Below are 16,702 nucleotides of genomic sequence, written 5' to 3' on the forward strand. Positions count from 1 at the left end.
GTGTTTAGCAATGTTATAAGTGGCTGAGTTTATGCTGCTGACTATGGGTCTGAGTGGGACAGCTTCCTTGTGGATCTTAGGAAGTCCATAGATGCAGGGTATGGCATCCCCTGGGTAAAGGCGGTGATATGTGAGGCGGTCAATGATTTTGTCCTTTTCAAAGTCTTGAAGGCAAGCTATAACTGAGTGTGGAGTGGAGGATGCCATCCTGTACCTCCTACACAGAGCCCACTCACACCTGGATGGGGGAAAAGGCACGGTCAGGATCCTGTTTCTTGACTTTTCCAGTGCCTTTAATACCATCCGGCCCTGTATGCTTCAGGAAAAACTGAACAGGATGGAGGTGGACCCCTGCCTGGTGGCTTGGATCTCCGACTACCTCACCGACAGACCACAGTACGTCAGGCTGAAGGACATCACGTCTGACACTGTGGTCAGCAGCACAGGAGCACCACAGGGAACTGTGCTGTCCCCTCTTCTCTTCACCCTGTACACCTCTGACTTCTGCTACAACTCTGAATTATGCCACATTCAGAAGTTTGCAGATGACACGGCCATCATGGGGTGTATCTGGGATGATCAGGAAGAGGAGTACAGAAGTCTGGTGAGGAACTTTGTCGCATGGAGTCACACAAACCACCTGCAACTCAACACCTCAAAGACTAAGGAACTGGTTGTGGACTTCGGGAGGTCTAGAGCAGGTCCACTGCCGGTTCAGATAGAGGGGGAGGAGGTGGAGGTGGTCAACAAGTACAAGTACCTCGGGCTGTGGGTGGACAATAAACTGGACTGGTCATGCAACACAGAGCACCTGTATAAAAAAGCCCAAAGCCGACTGTACTTCCTCAGGAGGCTGAGGTCTTTTAACATCTGCAGGAAGCTCCTGAGGATGTTTTACCAGTCGGTGGTTGCTGGAGTACTTTTCTATGCTGTGGTGTGCTGGGGGAGCAGCACAGCAAAGAGGGACTCATCCAGGCTGGAGAAACTGATCAGGAAGGCTAGCTCTGTGGTCGGCATGAAGCTGGACACTCTGGTGACAGTGGCAGAGAAAAGGACATTAAAGAAACTGATGGACATTATGAACAATGCTGGGCATCCTCTGCACACGGCCATAAACAACCAGAAGAGTCTGTTCAGTGACAGGTTGCTTCTCCCAAAGACAAGAACTAACAGACTTAAAAACTCCTTTGTCCCACACGCCATCAGACTGTTTAACTCCTCTCTGGAGGGGAGAGGGAGGGGAAACAGGAGGACAAAGGAGGGGGGAACAACTAAGCTGTAGTGCCTCTTCACCTCACTGTACAATACCTTGTGCAATACTTTTTGTAAATAGTCAACGGTGCAATAGACTCAATACTTGAAATGTGCAATTCACTTGTATTTTTATTTTTTATTCCTATTTATTCTATTTATCCCCTTTGTATATTTTATTTATATTTGTCTCTGTATTTATATATGTGTGTGTGTGTATATATATATATATATAACAATTCTGTAACTGTAACTTCGGTCGTTGCTGTGCTTTTTTTGGAAGTCGAATTTCCCAGAGGAACCCACCCGAGGGATTAATAAAGTTCTATCTTATCTTATCTTATCTTATCTTTCTTTTTGTAGCTGCTTGTGGGGTCTCGCTTTAAGGCTTCGTAGGTATTGTTGTCACTGAGGAGAGTAGTGATCTTTGTGTGGTAATCTGTAGTGTTTAGGACCACGGTGCATCTTCCCTTATCAGCTGGTAAAACAGTGATGTTGTGGTCTTTGCTCAGGGAAGCGACGGCCTTCTTTTCTTGTAATGTGAGGTTGAACGGAGGGACTTTGGCACTGGAGAGGGTGGCTGAGACTTTCATCCTGATTTGCTCTGCTTCTGACGGTGATAATTTATTAATGCGTATGGCAGATTCTGTGGCTGTGATGAGGTCCACTATGGGCAACTGTTGCGGGGAAATGGCAAAATTGAGTCCTTTGGCTAAAACCCTCTACACCCTGTCTACACTTATTTGTTTAGACTTGCACACAGTTATAATAATAATAATAATAATAATAATAATAATAATTGTAATAACAATAATAATAATAATAATAAATTTTATTTAAAAGCGCCTTTCAAAACACCCAAGGACACTTTGCAGAACAAAAAGTTCTTTGTGCGTTATTCCATCTTTTACTTTTTCTACAGGAATATCAGCGTTCTTTCTTAAAATGATGAGCCCTCAATAGACTGTGGCTTAGGGCTATTACAGAATCGAGTTGTGATAAATATTTCATAACTATGTAGGCTAAGATCAAGACTTGGGAACATATTTATGCATGTACCACACTGTCCCAGCTTACAGCTTATGTCCCACTACACTGAATATGAATAAAAAGTTGGCCATCTGATGGACTGGTAAACTGACCAGGCTTTATCTTGCTTCTTGGTCAAAGCCAGCTGCGATAGGCTCCAGCAAGTTCAGCTGGATAAGTGGTTAAAAAATTGTTTACCATTTACTTTATTTCAGTGAGAATTAAAACATCACTACAAAAACAAGCTGTCAATGTAACTACACGTGACAATATAAAGAAGACATATTTATCACAAGTAGGGCTGCCACGATTTGTCGACTAGTCACGATTACGTCAACTATCAAAATCGTCGACGACTGATTTAATAGTCGACGTGTCGTTTGAAGCTTTGTAAGATCGCAAAAGACGCAGGAATAATAGCAGGATTTAAGAGTGTAATAACGGACTGAAACAGAAGATGGCAGCACCGCATGTACAAGGATGCCAGCTGCTGTTAAACCCCGAAGAAGAAGAAGAAGCAGCTGTGTCCCAGAATTCATAGCGCGGCCCAGCTTAGTTTCCAACAATGGCGGCAGCTAGTTAGTTTTAATGTTACTCTTATTATTCTTTCTGGGTCACAAAATAAACGTTTAACATATTTTCAGGCGAGAATGTAGCTGTGTAAACCTCAAATATCGGCTCAGTTTATCAGGACACCACATATTTTCAAAAGCGCTCCGACGTTTTCGGAGACGTCTGTTACCCACTAGCTCGATAGTTAGCCGGGGGCTAGGCTAACTAGAGCCGTGAGAACACCGGACTCCCGGCAAATTGTTTTCAAACCCACCGCCGTCTTTCGCGACTCAGGTTAAATATATATGAGTCACTTAGATAACTTAAAAATGTTGTTGTTTGGCTTTTTTTTTTTTAGTATTTTATTTGTTCCTGAGTAAATCGGTTTGGCTGAGATTAAAGTTATAGTTTTTACACAGCTGAATAAACATCAAGCAGACAGCTGATTATCAGAAGTGTGAGATGCTCCAGAATTTACTCCGGTGTCCTGTTATATTTTAGATAGCAAGGAGTTTATTAAACTTCACCGAAACAATCTGCAAATTTCATTAAAATTGAATAAACTATCATCTTGTCTTTATTTTTAGTTAGCACCTTAAAAGCTTAAAGCTGTAAGCTAATGATAGTTATATAAGAGCAGATGCTGCTGGTGCAATAAGCTGTAGTTTTACGTCCAATGGATGATGATCTGATTAGTCGACTAATTGCATAAATAATCGGTGACTAGTCGACTATCAAAATAATCGTTTGTGGCAGCCCTAATCACAAGTGCTCTAAATTAGACAATTTGTGTCAATAAATAAAATACATTCAACCTAGAGCGGGCTGTCTTTTTAAAAGAGGTATTAACTCCACCTCAGTGGCCATAAATATGCAGTATCTTAAATTGTGGCATATGTGCATATGCACAAGTATAACTTAAATATTCCTTATTTTCCTTCTTGTTTCAGGTTTGAATTCTTTCAAAATAGTTTATTCTGAAATCACCTGAACTGAAAATGGTTACACAAGCACTTCTCTGAACTTGTACTTAAAACAGCTTACACTCCAGCATTTTCATATACCTTCAGGTTGTAATTACTGACTTGATCAAGCTTTATGCAGATCTATTGTCATTTCCTGAATAGCTGTCATTAAAACATGGCACTAAACTGATTGTCAAGCCTGTAGCTGAGTCACCTGCGGGTCCTATCCTGCTCTTTTAGTTCTTTAAAGAGATGTCTTGTCTGTTGCCACCATGAAAATCAGCCACAGACTAGGGTTGAAGTATTTAAATAAATGTAAATGAAATTGAAATATATTGAGATGAGCAGTACTGCTGCCTGCCAGACAAATACAAATGATTGCTTTGTGCTTCATGTGGAGATTTCTTTCATTCCTGTGCTCTCAAAGGGGATCTGCTTTGGTATACACCTGCAGAAAGCGTAGCTGTTTTTTTCATATTGCCTTCTGACAGTTTTGCTCGCTGTTGATATTTCACAGTTCTTACATACAGACCTTCTGAAAACTGATGAAGCTTTAGGACAAACAGCAGAATCTGCTCCTTTGGTTAGGTTGCAGCCTCTGTGACCTGGCACAGGATAAGGGGAAGAAAATGGATGGATTGATGGATGTTATGCATACTATATACTAGAGATGGCACGATACCACTTTTTTATGTCCGATACCGATACCGATATCATAAATTTGGATATCTGCCGATACCGATATGAATCCGATATAGTGTTTTTTAATCAACAAAACTGTTTTTTAAATATCTTGCTGCATTTTGTATAAGTTCATACTCAATTTTAAAAACAACAACTACACTAAAGCTATTCTGTTATACCTGTATGCAAAAAAAATATTTCATAGTTCAGCAATACTGATCAATCTAATAAACTTAAACCTACACCATCCTCCCTATTCTGGTATTTTAAAGAGTACTTAGCAGAAATATTAAGCAACCTAACTAATAGGGTTCCAACTCCCAGCAACAACAAAATAAATAAATAAAAAATAGGGAACCACCCCTCACGCTCCACCTCATGATGCTTAATCGACGTAATCAACCTTAATTTGATGCAGTGTGAAAAAAAATGCACAGAAATCAATTATTTTTCAATATATTAAAATATTAAATAGATTCAACATCTTTCTTCAACAAAATTGCAGACTGCACAGATGGTACCTTCCCAAAGGAAAAAGTACTATAGCTTACTAGGGTATATTAGACTTAATAGTCACTATATACAGTAATGGACTTCTATACATTTTGCATCAAATTAAAACTTTGGGTGTCAGATAATTATTTATTAAAAGCTAGACATTTTAAATGAGAATAAGAAAGAAAAGTATGTCTTTGTGCCCCTTTTCCCTGTTCATGCCCTATCGGCCCCCCTGGCTAAACTTTGCTAGATCCGCCCCTGCACAGTTACCAGCCGTCAGCTACGTAGAAAAAGATCCTTGAGTAGAAAGTAATAATAAATACATTCTAACAACAGCTGATCAAGCTTAAACGTGCTGCTGTTGTTTATCCACTGGTTTCCTCTTTCTGGTGCAAAGTGGGCCAAAAGCAAACTAGAGACACGGACTCGGGACAGAAAAGCCGATCAGCTGATCGTTAAGCAGTTTCATGATTGAAGTAGCAGCAAGAAGAGGCAGTTGCTTGTTAAGCTTAACGCAGGAATGCTTTACAAACATTCAGAGATGGACTTACACACTTGCTTTACTTCTCTCGGGATAACTTTGTCGGAGATGAAATGCCGGGTTGCTAGCGAAGCTCCACATGCTATCCAGACCACCGACAGGTCCTGCATGCCACAGCCGCTCTATCACGTGATGCATACTGCTCCGACGTGCTAACGTTCTGAGGCGAGTTACGGCGTGTTGCAAGTTTTGTGAGGTGCTTTCGTGATATTTAATGGATCGGATTACATTTTTTATTTTTCTCCGATATCCGATCCAGTAATTTAGGTCAGTATCGGACCGATACCGATACGTAATATCGGATCAGTCCATCTCTACTATATACTGTAACAATTGTAAACATTGAGGTCAGTTTGTACATAAATTACAGCTCAAGTTTTAAATTAATTCATGTTCGTGGCTCTTATGATGTCAGTGAGAGGGGATGTCCTTAAATGTGGTCATCTCAGGTGTAGAGTTCTCGTTGTGGGTACATAAATTATGCTTACCTACTGCTTGAACATTCTGTTTGTGAGGGCCAGCCAATTAGAAGAAAGTTGACCTCCTACAATTTCTGCTCCCTCACTCTCCCAAAGATGTCTCAAAGAGTGACACTTACTAAACCCAAAGTAATAAGAACAGTTACTGTACCAGCTGCTGTTACTATTTCCAGTGGAGGCTGTGAGGTCATTTTTTCCCTCACATTTCATTTGTTGTGTAATTAACCAGGACAAAAATGTTAGCAGCATCATTTCACAATCATTTTTCATGCTTCCGATCTGTTTTCACCTTACCGTAAGACTTTGCATCTAAGGGCCAATGTGTTTGCACTTGATTTCCTGTCACTTTCTTCAGAAGCTCTGTGGTTATTTTAAGCAAGAAAACTGCAAAGGCTAATTCCCATGAAGATCTTCTTCTGCCAAATGTGCAGGTATACAATCGTCTATTTGACTGATGTACTGTAATAAATGCACAGAGCAATGTGAAGCCTAAATTCTGAACAGCCTTTAATGAATTTCAGCTATGGAAGTGGTAGCATTAACAAACAGATGCCCCCCCAAATTCCCCTCATTGTGCTTTTTCTTCTCAGCATCAACCAAGGGATGGTTAGCAGAATAATAGCAAGCAGTTGCAGTCTGGTGAGGTTTGCATTTAAAACTTTATGACAGCAGTTGAGTTTGGGAAAAGATGAAAGGAAAGATGAGAGTTTTGGTTCTTCTTCAATCTTACTACAGAGCTCCGAGTTCCCAGAGGAATAGAGCGGATGATGGAAAATGAGAATGTTATAGTCTTCCTTCTCTTTGCCTTTTGCTTGGGTGGCGAGCTGTGCATGATTGTGACGTGTCTCCACATTGCTAATCACTTTGAAGCTCCTGGACATGATTATTTATGAGGGACAATCCAATAGTGGATACACTTTTACACTGTCATTGTGTTTGCAGATTTAAAGTGGCGGACTGCTAGATTAAATTTAAAAGTCAAATGCCTTTATGCAGTGTATAGCAACATAAAAGTAAATAAATGACTATTTGTAAACTACCAGTCAAAAGTTTGGACACACCTTCTCATTCAATGTTTTTTCTTTATTTGTACTACTTTGCACATTGCATACACATACTGAAGACATCAGATATATGAAGCAAGATATAAGGAATTATGTAGTAAAGAAAAAATTTATAAATAACTAAATATGTTTGTATATTTTAGATTCCTCAAATTAGCCACCCTTTCCTTTGTTGACAGCACTGGAAACCCTTGGCCTTCTCTCAATGAGCTTTATGATGTAGTCACCTGAAATGGTTTTTCCCAGCAACAAAGCTGCGCCCTAAGCTTAACTCTCTGTTTCTGAGTCCTCACTTGGGTCCTTCAACCTGCCTGCCACACAGCACTCGCCATGACATGGACAAAGAGGACCGGATTGGTTATAATGTAAGTACAGTAACACAGAGTTATAAAGATACTTGAAAAACAGGTCATTTTTTAAACTTTACATATAACCCCTTTGTAACCCTGTTCACCGAAGTCTATTTACCAACATAGATAAAGATATCACACACAAAAAACACAAGGAAACGTTGAAAATCATTTTTTGGCACAACACCAACCTCTATAATGAATGCAAAGGTCTGATGCCCCGCCCCTCAAGCGTTCTCAGCATCTCTGGGAACTCCTTCAAGACTGTTGGAAAACCATTAGTGATGGGAATTCCGGCTCTTTCGGCTCCCGGCTCTTCAGGTTGTTTTTGTTGCTTTAATTAATAAATTTTCAACAACAATATAAAATTATGCACAAAATGAATTACTAATGTTAAAAAAACATGCTTTTTATTTATATATGTTTATATATAAATATGCTTTTATTTATTCACTCCACATAATATGTAAAAAAAAATTATAAAATACAAAAAACAACTATATATATACAATTCAACTTTTAACTAGTAAAATTTTCAGTTTTTTCCTTTTAAACAAATTTAAAGTGAAACAACACAAAACACTGCAAACCACAACACGATAAAATATAAATTAAAATATGCAAAACAAAAGAAGATGCACATTCTCTGTCATATGGGCCTGGGATGATTTTTGGAAGAGTGTGGAATTACTACCACCCCTCTGCTCAGCGCAAACACAAGTTAGAGAGAGAGGGTGAGAGAAAGAAAACAAACAAAACACTTCCTTTGTTCACTTCAAAGAGCCGGCTCCGACCGACACATCATTAAAAACCATTTCAGGTGACGACCTCATGAAGCTCAGAGAGAGGATGCCAAGAGTGTGCAAAGCAGTAATCAAAGCAAAGGCTTATTTTTCACATTTTTTGTTTACTACATATTTTCCATATGTGTTCATTCATAGTTTTGATGCCTTCAGTAAGAATCTACAATGTAAATAGTCATGAAAATAAAGAAAAACTATTAAAAGAGAAGGTGTCCAAGTTTTGACTGGTAGTGTATTTACAGGTTCTGAGGCTGTTTACCTGCACTGCAGTCTTCTTGAACTTTTAATGAAAAAGCATGTTGCAAGTTGTGTGACTGACAGGTGGTTTGGTGTTTTTTCTCTGCCTTTGTTAAATTGTAGGTGCATTGTGTCCTGTTTTAGAATGCACTGTTTGTGTCTTCTTGACCCACAGTAAACTACAGCAAGTCATGGCCCAAGGCAAATCAAGCGTCTTGATTATCTCTCCAATAAGCATCGTATCTTCACAAATGGTGTCTTTCATTTCCCTAATGGACTCTCTAAAGAGCTTAAGTGGATAGAGCTTGTGGTGAGTGTAGCCCTAAAGCACAGAAAGGCAGCTACTGTGAGAAGAAAGCTCTGTGGTAAAGATGCTGGATCTGAAATGCAGTTAATGGCTTGGAAGGCAAGCTCATTTAGTTGCATCTGCAGCGCCCATGCTTTATGATGATTACCCATCATTCCTGCCTTTACTGCAGGCCTCTAAGCTATACACAGCAGCCCGTGTGAGAGAAGACGTCCACATTGGTTCAGAAACATTCATTATAACTGTGAGAATTCCATTTAACTAGTCATTTGTTCTGTGATGGCTCAGAATAATATTTTACCTCCTAGATTACCTCCTTTTTGAAGTCATTGAAACTGTGTTGATTTTTTTATTTGAATAAAGATTATTTACTAATATAGATACACTGTATCCATATTTTAAAAATACAAATTAATCACCCACTGCTATAATGGTTTGTCTTTGTGTGCTTTATGGTTGCAGAGCACAAATCACCTACACTAGTTTTATCCCTGAGGAAGCAAAACAACAAAAAAGCAAATCAATGGCTCGTGAAAATATAGCAGCTATCAGACTGAAAACTTCTGCTGAAATAAATCATTTTAAATAATCATAATTCATCAGCAAACATTAAAACTAACCTTTGTTTGGCCTGTTGAAAAAAAGCAAACAGTCATATTGCAGCCACAGAAATTCTTTTGTCCATGAAACCATAAAGCTGCACTTTCTTTTTGCCTTATAGTCTGATTTGTCATAACTTCTCCGTTTTGTGGGTAAGCTTTTCTTTGGCTGTCACTTCTTCACCCTGACCTGTCTTATTTGGCTCAGCAGAACTGAAATGCTTTTACACACTCACTCACATAAGCTCAGCGATTCTCTGCGCGATCAACCTCTCACTGTCACGGTCTGAGTCTGTGGACTCAGTGTTTTTCTGTTTGTATTAGTTATCTTTGTTTTCATGATGTGTTTTGATTCTCTTGGGTTGATTTCTGTCACTGTATCCCCTAGTTTAGTCCTCGTCTGTTCAGTTTCCTGTTTTACTTTGAAAGTCAGTGTACTATGTCAATGTGTTGAGTTTTGCCTCCCCTTGGTCATGTCTGATGAGTTCCCAGCTGTGCTCTCCTCCTGTTTCACATTCCCTAATCACCTCAGTATGTATTTAAGCCCTGTGTTTTTCCCTGCCAGTTGTTGCGTCCTCCACGTTTGTTGTGTGTGTATCCATGGTCGTCTACCTTCAGCATCTCCTGTCTAGTTAGTTTAAGTTGTTGTTTATGTATCGTCCAAGGGTGACTCTCCAGCAAATAAAGCCGTCGTTTAAGTTAATGTTTTGTCTCCGAGTCCTGCACGTGGGTCCAGCCACTGACAGCCACACAACTCATCGTGACACTCACATGTTTAAGCTGCGGGAGATTTCACTTGTCATGTTTGCATAGTAAGCTGACGATTGATAAGACGATGTCAGAGGAATTGGTGCACAAATTATCATCACTCACAGATCAGTGCTGTCGCTCTCTATACACAGTTCGCGCGATTGCAGAGTGAAAGCAAAAAACAAGCGCAAATTCAAACGCGATTTCAATATGTCACATATTGACAGTGGCTCACCGATGCCAATGACATAATTACCCAGCTACATTTCCGAAAGAATGCAAAAGCATTGACATATATTTTTCCTTCCTACAATAGCCGGACAGGCAGGGCAGAGATAGATTTTGGTAGCCCGACTGGAAAAATCGCTAGCCCCGGGACGTCGGGCTAGCGATATTGCGAGCCCTGTATCTGATTGAGGAATCACTCATCTTTGGAAAAGAGAGTTTATTACAGAGAAATGGCTCTTTCCAAAATAAAAGCTACACTGTAAAAAAATATTCCGTAGAAAAACAGAAAATGTCCTGGTAATTTTCTGCCAGTACATTTTCTGTTTTTTTACGGAGGTTTGACGGACCTTTCTGTAAATGATAAAACGGAAAATTCTGTAGATTTACAGTATACTCTCTGTACTATTTACGGACATTTCCTTCAGCTATAAAACAGAAAATTCCGTTTATTCACAGTATATTTTCTGTATCATTAACTGATATTTTCCGTTAATAGAAAAATTGAAATTTCTGTTTATATTACTATTTCCAAGCACTTCTTTTCACTGTAACTCATTAAATATAGTTCTTTATATCCTTAAACGTACATTTCTATGCAATTACAACCTAGTACACCATGTACTCAAAAATTCATAAATTAAAACTTAAATTAATTTGTGCTTCGTACACAACAACATTGGTACAATTAATGTTAAATATTCTTTTATTCTCCTTAACTCAAACACTATACTAAAATATAATGACAGCATCCATCTTGTCATAAAACGACTAAACAGCTGATACATGAACAAAATAACTCACAAGCTTTCAAATTTGAGCATTTTTATTTCCTTGAAATCAGGTTGCCCTCATGTAAATGTGTTTATTTACATTCATTCAAGTGGCTACCAAGTGTTTTCTTCAAACAGGACACCTGACAAACAAAAAATGTCATATTTAACGACATGTTCACATTTAATAATATCCAGAGTACCTTTGAGTTAGAATCACTGCCTTGTGGTAGTTTTGCCTCAGCCAAATGGTTAAGGTGTGGTTTACATCCATCTCTGTCCACTTATGATACAGTATACACATGTAGTCAGTTATAGCCAAACACCTTTGATTACTGAATTACATTCACTTCATTAATGAAGTGAATGTAATTCACATTTGTGTGAACATTTGTCTGAGATTAACTCTTTGGGCTCTTTACCTTACAATATAACATACTTGAGTCAAAATTTGTTGACTGTTTAAGTGGTGCCACATGAATACAACTGAACAGATCTAAAGAAGATGTTCCTGAACTTTGGGTTTATTCGAACAGGACTGATGGATAACCACAGGACTTTTCCCCATATGATAACTACAACACATAATAAATTAAGACAGATTACTGTCCCAAACTTAAAGATAAAAGTGTATTTACGGGACTTGTTTTGTCAGTGAGGAGCAAAGTATAATTAGAAGTGCTTGTTCTGATGAAAAGTTAAACTGTAAACAGCAGCATAGTGAATAAGGATCTGTGTCCACGAATCCTCAGCAGTGACAACACTTAAACATCATAGTTCAAAATCCTTAATGCACACCTTTTTCTCCACGGTGTTCAAATTCTCTAAGCTGGTTAAGTAGAGGAAAAAGTCTGACATATTTCATGACCATTAAATGTTAGACAAGGCTCTGAAAACGAGGTTACACTTACAAACAAAAACCTCTGCTTGTGCGCACAGACCCTAAATCACAACAAATAAGACAATAGTAAGACAAATTACTACAAAGTCTTGTTACCGCTCTTCATATAACAGTGTGACAAAGTCCTGAATGCAGCCTGCATGTTAGTACATCAAGGTCCATCTGAGCTTTAAGTAAAATACACTCAGCTTTTCCTTGGATTTTCAGAGTTGCTCAGTTCATACAGGAACTGCAGCAGTCGGAGTTAATGTGTCGCTCCTCCGTGTCAGCCATTGAGACTGGTCGCAATTTATTCTGAGGAAAAAAAGAGAAACAACAAGACATTTTTAAAAAGTTTGTATTTTTATCATTTTTTTTTACCTAGAGCATAAACAACATAAACAAAAAAAGGATTAGGGCTGTGCGATATGACGATATATATCAGATTACGATATAAAAATGTCTATCGTTTCATATTATACACTATTCTTTGTTTTGTGGTGTTGCAAAATAAACTGTTTACGGCAATATTTTTTTCATGGTTTTGATGGTCACTGTAGTTGCTATATTATTTCTTAAAGTTCTCTCCTTCTCTTATACTTAAAATAACCACACTATGGACGGACAAGTGACTGTTTTTACGCGTACTTTCGTTACCAACAATGAGGATAAAACCATCGTGTGGCTCCGCCGTCCGCTTGTTTATTTTCCACATAAACCTTTCACAATAAAGCTCAAGTTTCTGTTGAGACTTTTCAAACTAAACTGAAATGATATACATTATTCTCAAACATAAAATTTCAGAATATGCATCAAACAAATGACCTCAAATAAAAACATCAAGTAACTATAAATGGCGCTTACAGTCACCACGCAGACGAAGGCACAGAGAATACCAGCATGGCCAGCAAGGATGAGGCAGAACCAGAAGGACCAGTCAAAAGAAATCGAGGACCTTATTGTTAAATGAGGGGCTACCTCTGTAGCATGGACATGGTTTGGTTATGAAAAGTCTGACACGCCCCAGAAAACTGTACTATGCAAATTATGCCACAAACTGGTCCCCACCACCACTCGAACACGACAAACCTCTTTAACCACCTACACAAGAATCACATGAAAGAGTTTCGAGAGAGTTTACGAATGAAAAGCAAAAAAGAGTCGTCAGGTGCTCAAAATAATCCTTAGACTCAAACGTTAGAACAGGCTTTTCCTTGCAGCACGCCGTGTAATAAATACTCAGAAAGAAAATGGCGGCCATTTAAACTCATGTCTAAAAATGTATAGTTTCATGCATCGGTCAAAACACTCGACTCCAGGTACACGACGCCCAACTGAAAACATTTCACATAAGTCGAGTTGCCCGAGAATCACAGAATTTACAGAAAATGCACTATTTTGTGATATATATCGTTATCAGGAGAGATACGTCTTATATTGGGATATGAGATTTTGGTCATATCACGCAGCCCTACAAAGGATTATAATTCACGTAGAGTTGCATACACATAACACCATTCTGTTGCAACAAAAGCAGTTTATAATTAAAGTAACATACATACCTTGAAAAACTAAATCAACCACAACATTAAACTCACCTTGTGTTTGTAGAGAAGGTGATCAGGGTTTTTCTTCATTTCCTGAGACCAGCTGCTCTGGATCATCACCAGCTTGTATCTTCATCTTTTTTTTCACTCGGGGAAGTCTTTCCTTTTCTTGGCCATTGCTCTGCACTGGAAAACCAAAGTGTGTGATCAAAGGTGAAATAAGGGATATTTTTCCACTGCAGGACTTAAAGTGCTTCAAGTAGTGATAGCTGTTGATCCATTTCTCAAATAATCTGTAAGGATCTGGATTTTTAAGAAAGATACAAATATCTCTGCTTATATTTGGCTAAAAGCTTGATATAGACAAGGCATATAGAGCCCCTGCACACCAGCACTGCGCTTACATTATAGTTCAACCTTTGGAATACAAGCGCGCTGATCCACACAGGTATGCACACGGGTGTTCACTGCTCGTAGACCCAAATTACACCTTTCTTGGCTGCTACTTCGAAGCACATCTGTCCTGCGTGCTGCACAACAACATTGAATATTTAGTATTTACTGCTGTTTACACTTAGCTAGATTAATGCGATGTTGTGTTTAGTATGTTGCTTTGTTTTTTTCTGCTTGTTTTCTATTCTTCTCTCAACAGGTGATCCAGGAGATTTTTTTCCCCTTTCTCACTGTCCCTCTCCCCTTCTGTTTTTCCTTTCCTTCCTCTTTCTTTCTCCCTTTCCTATCCCTCACTCATGTCTGTCCCGTCTGTAACATCTGAAAATAAAATATAATAAATAATAAAAACAAAGATCGACCAAATGGACCAATACGGCAATGCCACGATGATCCATTTGGCAAAGTAAATCCATTGGGTATCCTTGTTGGTCTTCAGACAACAATTCTGATGGCTAAAGAACCAAATGCATATAGAGCCCCTGCACACCAGCACTGTGCTTACATTATAGTTCAATCAAGAAATAGTTATTATTGATTTATTATTGAATTTTTTTAGTAATAATTTTTAGTATTTAATCACATTAGCACAGTGGGGTGACAAAAATATTCCACATACAAGAAATGCTGCTCAGCATTTCATAAATTACATTTTCAACAAATGTTGGAGTAAAAACACAGTTACAGGGAAAATGTGTCTGTCTGTAAATATTAACTAAACATTTCTATGTGCTACAAAATAGACATACTGTAATTGTAAATGTGCTGAGGTGAAACTATACTTTCAATAATTTTTACCACTACAGTCTGTTAACCACCGAAATAATCTATGCTGGTCAGCTAGCTAAAAGTCTTTACTTTAGCAGCCCAAATCAGAGGCTAACATTAGCATTTGCTAGCGTCAGCCAGGAAGGTCTGAGGCTTAAACTAGGGTTAGTGTAACTTTGCCTGAAACCCTTTAAAGTGTACAGTAGAGCCAACTGTAAAACACAGGTATTGATACAGTACTTATTAGAGTCCTAGAATAATTTCTAGAACCATGAAGTTCTCACTTTCCCAGTTATCCACATCGCTGACTTTCGCTAATTAGCTAGTTAGCAGTCACAGCTGTGTAATACCCAGAGAGACACAGACAGCTAACTATAATATTTATGAAAACTGGTTCAGCCACTCAAGGGCAAAACTGGTGGTATCACAGTAAAAATTATTTTAACATTAACTAAAATAAAGCTTAAGTCATGTTAAACCTAAATAACAATTATTTTAAAAAATGAGTCAGCAAAATATTCCTGACTTGTCTGGAGACAGCCGAAACCAGTTAACAAATAAATTAACAATTCTTTCTAAATAAAAACACGGAGTCTTTTGAAAAAACATTATTTTAATAAAACGAAACATGAGTTTTAATACTTACCACAGAAATTTGAAGGCAGTTTCTCCAACTTCAGAATCCAAAATCCAGATGAAGCCTGAAAGAAGCCTAATGGCTGCTCTTGCGCTTACTTTTCCCTCCTTTTCAGGTTCTTTTTCCCACAATGCATTGCAGTAGTTGAGAAATACAGAAAAATACCTGTAAATGACTAATACGGAAAATTCCTTCACGTTTATACAGTAGATTGTACTGTATTTTTACGGATTTTTTTTACAGTGCAACTCTCCCATTCCACCACATCCCAAGGTGCTGTATTAGAATGAGATCTGGTTTAATTGCAGGTTGACTTCACTGAGTGCAGGGACATTGTGACATTGTGTGTGCTTCCTAATCAAAGTAGTCATCAGAAAATGGAAACGCTGTTGTCATAAAGGGACTGTGGCATTTTAAACTATATTTAATTGGTACTAAGCCCTAGTTTGCCTGGGAAATATCCCCACATCAACATGCTACCAACAGGTTGGATTGTTAAAACAAGGCAGAATAGAGCAATACTCTTGTGTTATTTACAGCAAATTAAGACTGCCAGCTGAATGTTGAAGTGGAAATTGAGATTACTCTGACTGGGCAATGTTTTGGAATCTGTTATCATCAGATTTTGATGATTCTGTGAAACTCTTTCTTGTTCGTACCTGACAGGAAGGGCACCTACCGTGGTATTCTGTTGATGTACCCCATTTATTTCAATGTGGCATCAGGAAGGCATTGTTTCCCACAGAACTGCTTCTCACTAGATATTAGGCATGGTTGTGCAGCCCATGTGGCATCAATAACCATCCCATATTCAAAGCAATTTAAATCATTTTTATGATACTTTGTCTGAATTTCAATACAGCTGAGATTACCTGCCATGTGATCGGCTGTGTCAAATGCTATAACCTTTGGGTGTGGGTGCGGGTTCTGACTATCATCTGTACTCTTTCATTAAACATGACTTCATAGTACTTGGCCTGGGTTGGGTGCATTGAGAATGTGTGATATCAAGACAGTTTTCAGGCCAGATCATTCACAGCTCCCCTTCTGTCAATGAGTGTTTTCATAATTTTAAGGACATAATTTCTAAAGGCAGACAAGAGGAAGAAGGTTTTTGTTTTTGCAGATGATGTGGCTTCTTATGCCTTCATCAAGCAGTGACCTCCAGCTCACACTGGGGCTGTTTGTAGCCAAGTGCAAAGAGGCAAAGAGAAAGTTGCTCAATCACTTTTTAATACATTTAAAAAAAACGATTGGACCAGATTAAAATATACAGTTTCATATCAAGTGGGTGTATTTTATAAAATAACTGG

At 38.5% G+C, this 16,702-nt stretch overlaps 1 protein-coding gene and 1 long non-coding RNA gene across 2 annotated transcripts in view; one reads left to right on the forward strand and one right to left on the reverse strand.

Moving 5' to 3' along the window:
* Nucleotides 1–16,702, forward strand: part of fhit (fragile histidine triad diadenosine triphosphatase) — a 136,446-nt gene that overhangs the window by 44,775 nt on the left and 74,969 nt on the right. The gene's annotated exons all lie outside the window — the stretch shown is intronic.
* LOC113023097 (uncharacterized) lies at nt 11,493–15,628 on the reverse strand. The gene is made up of 3 exons (XR_003272500.1): nt 15,399–15,628; nt 13,586–13,720; nt 11,493–12,302 (listed from the first exon to the last, which is right to left on the reverse strand). It is a non-coding gene; the product is annotated as an uncharacterized LOC113023097 (long non-coding RNA).

The sequence above is a fragment of the Astatotilapia calliptera genome, chromosome 5 (genome assembly GCF_900246225.1).
Source record: "Astatotilapia calliptera chromosome 5, fAstCal1.2, whole genome shotgun sequence".
NCBI classification, from domain to species: Eukaryota; Metazoa; Chordata; class Actinopteri; order Cichliformes; family Cichlidae; genus Astatotilapia; species Astatotilapia calliptera.